Raw genomic sequence first — 4,028 nt, 5'->3', positions numbered from 1 at the left:
ATATATATATATATATATATATATATATATATATATATATATATATATATATACATATATATATATGCATATATACTTACATATATGTACATACTTACATATATATCTACATATGCATATATGTGTACAGGACGTCATAAAACGTAAACAACATGAAATACGGGATACGAATTTTTTTGCGAACAACGAAAGAAACAAATGTGTGTGTATATAACACACACACACACACACATACACACACACACACACATACGGGTATTTATAAGAACGAAAGTGAAGATGAGGAAAACATGACAAGAAGACAGAAAAGAAGGTACGTATATAACTTTTAGTATCTTCGCAACTTTTGACAAACGTGTAGAAAATGCAAACATGCAGCTACAAACACTCGTACACGTTAGTATAAAACGCCCCTCTTATAGATGCATGCACTGATATGCACAGATATATAGGTGTTTCCATGGGTATGTATATATATACAAATTATATAAATATTTACAATTATAAATCCTTTAGACGGTGGAGCTCGAAATACATAAAGCTATAAATCATAGCGTGTAATTATTCAGTTTTAAAAACAACTTCTTTAGCGTGTTTTATGTTCATCTCCTACCTCTCTTACACAAAATCTTTGTATTATTAATACGCCATTTTGCTTTACTATTTCTAACGTGTGCCTTTCTTGCTTCCCCTATCTTATTTTCTCCTTATCTCTCTATCTCTCTCCCTCTCTCTCTCTCTCTCTCTCTATCTCTCTTCCTCTCTCTCTCTCTCTCTCTCTCTCTCTCTCTCTCTCTCTCTCTCTCTCTCTTTCTCTCTCTCAATACGTTTAGATGAAGAGTTGATTAATGTAAAGTTCTTGCTAATTATGTTGCTATTCACATCAATTAGAAATTGACATATTAACTGGTTCTAATTAATTTGAGCGGAAATCAAATTTTGTGAATGCGAGTTCAATTTACGGTCACGACCAAATGTAATCCTTTATGTTACAATTAGATATAAATGATGTTCTCATCACTAATTTCCGAAAAAAAAGGGGACTTGTTTGTTTCATATTTTTTAATCTGCTTAACAAATGATATTCACTTCAATTAAATTCATTGCATCAATCCGCACATCTTTCATATCATCACAAGGAGAAAATATTTCAGTGTTATTGAAACCAAGGTGGTTCGTATTCCATGTTGTGACCTCAAAAGAAATTCACTTTGCATGAACAACTAAAAATACACCAAAACTTTTTTTTTTTTTTTTTGTCATAGGGACCTAAAATGTGGAAGTGGCTATCATTCTTACAAACAACTAGGGTATTGGGGTCTTCGAAACCTTGGTTTAACAGCATGAAAAAGACAACAGGTGGATATTTATCTGCTGTCCACTTTTGGTCAAAACATTTACACCATGTCTCTATTTTTAGTTCTAAAATTCTATAAAGCAGCTCATCACAGACTTCTCGAGACGAAATTACTGACTTGCATCGAAGAATATAAATCAACCACAATGAGGCTTTTTGGACACTTTTCGTCTGTCCTATTCATGAAAACACCTTCAATATCTAGGTGTCCTGTTGGAAAAGTCAAACGGGTTTCTTTCGCTCAAATTGACAGTCATTTGAGCTTGAAACAGATTACAGCACGATATTTGTCCCTACCCTCTACACTTCAGGCTCAATTCACGCCGAAATCAATTTTTGGAGTCGGTAAAAGAGTACCACTTCAAGGTAGTGGGTTGGTGGGACTGAAAGAGTGTCGGGTCGAATTACTTGTGGTGTTTTTTCTGGGCTTTTGTCTTTCGAGTTCAAATTCTGACCGCCGACTTGGTAGATACTGTTCTCGACGTAGCATCTTGATAGATTTTAATGGAGTCCCCAAGCATTCGGATCAAGCTTCTGAATTAAGGATAATATGCTTCCCACTAGTGTCATTAACATTAGTGTCATAATGTCTTCTACTATAGCTTTGGGATGACCAAAGCACTGTGAGTGAATCTGGTAGACGGAAACTAAAAGAAAACCGTAGTATATGTGTGTCTATGTATGTGTGTATGTGTGCGTGCGTGCATGCGTGTGTGAGTTTGTGTCTTTTCGTCTGTTTGTCCCCCACCACTGCTTATCAACCGGTGTTAGTCCCAGTAACTTAATGACTCGGCAAAAGGACCGATAGAATAAGTACTAAGTACCGGGTTTAAAATAATAAGCATTGGGGGTCGATTCGTTCGACTAAAATTCAAGGCAGTTCCCCAACCTAGCTGCAGTCTAATGACTGAAACAAGTAAAAGATAAAAAACAAAAATATGTGAATACAAAGGTATATAACATTGACTCAATTATATTCATTTCAAGCATATATTCATGCATGCACGCTCACTGATGCGCATGCCTATATGCACTCGCATAAGCGTACAACCAAACATACAGACACATTATTATATACGGCTGCTTACAGATGCTCACAATTCAGGTACACACTTGAAACGTAGAACAATGTGAAAGGAAAGCATCTGAATATAAAATGTCGTGCTTAGGTCGTTAATAAAATTAGGAGAGGTATGGATTATTTGAGTAAATCAGACATGAATGAGGTTTTAATGAATGAAAGCAGCACAGCGTGAGGATTGTAATAAACTCAGTAAAACATGTGCAAGTAAACGAGAGGCATTTGTAAATGTTACGATAGGCAATGTTTGGGAACATGATTTAGGCGTGTGTGTGTGCGTATGTGTGTGTGTCCTATTAGAGACATGTATATAGAAGGTGGGGAGACGAGGAGCTGGAAATGTCGTAGATCAAAAACGTGATAATGTGGCAATAGATGAAAAGGAAGGGTTCCACAATGAAAGTGGAAGTGAACGAAATCTGAAAATGTATAGGATGATTTTGACTCGTGTCAAAGTCCCATGAGGATGATAACATTACTAGTAGACAAAGAGAAGAGACATATTATAGGCTTCCTTTCACATAAGCAAGAAGAAATTAATACCAGTTTCGAATTCAAATGATGTTACGCCGGTGTCATAATGTAATATTTCTCTGACATAAATAGCACGTAGTTGAAACCGTTCATACGTTCACGCGCAGATTCTGGAAATGACCTTCTTTTTTTAGTCCTTTGTCTTTTGATTTTTACTCTCCTACTTTTGCCTCTACTCGTTTCCCTGTTTCCTACATACATGCACCATTTTTTTTACAAATAATTCAGGGTTTATTGCAGATTCACATATGTGAAATTATATATTATTTCATGCGACTGCAACCATATCTTATGCGTATTGATGGATATGCTGCTTTTGTGTATGCGCATGCACTTATTGTTTGACTCGAAGTCTACAGGATGTATATGAGTCCGGGTATGTGATTATATCTACATAATACTTTTATATATGAATGCGTTGTGTTAGTATGTCTGTGTGAATGTATATATGTGTGTGTGTGTGTGTATGTATATATGTATATATATACATATATATACAAATACATATATATATATATATATATATATGTATGTATATGTATACATATATATGGATATGTGTATATATGAAAATGTATATATATGTGTGTGTGTGTGTGTGTGTGTGTATGTATGTGAATGTATACGTTATTGAGTGCGTGGGTGTGTTGTACTTCAAGTATATTCTCAAGCGTTACATCGATACTGTAAAATGTGCAAATCCTTCCCTTTCCATCTTTTTCTTCATTTTTTTCTATTTCGTTTTTCTTTATTCTTTCTTTTCCGTAAAAGCTCATTTTCTTTGGGCAAGTACTCATAAACCGCGAACGTAAAACTCTGGACATGCATAAATGATGTATGTGTGTGTGTGCATGTGCGTGTGCGTTTGTGTGTGTACATATATATCTACATGTATTTGTATTCATTTGTGTATGTATCCGTGCAATAATGTACAAATGCGTGTGCAGTTGTACACCTGTACATGAATGTACGTGTATATGTGTATATAATATACATATATATGTATGTATATATATATATATATATATATATATATATATATATATATATATATAT

The sequence above is a fragment of the Octopus bimaculoides genome, chromosome 12 (assembly GCF_001194135.2).
Source record: "Octopus bimaculoides isolate UCB-OBI-ISO-001 chromosome 12, ASM119413v2, whole genome shotgun sequence".
Classification (NCBI taxonomy): domain Eukaryota; kingdom Metazoa; phylum Mollusca; class Cephalopoda; order Octopoda; family Octopodidae; genus Octopus; species Octopus bimaculoides.
The sequence above is the reverse complement of the archived record's forward strand: the minus strand, read 5'-3'. Positions refer to the sequence as shown.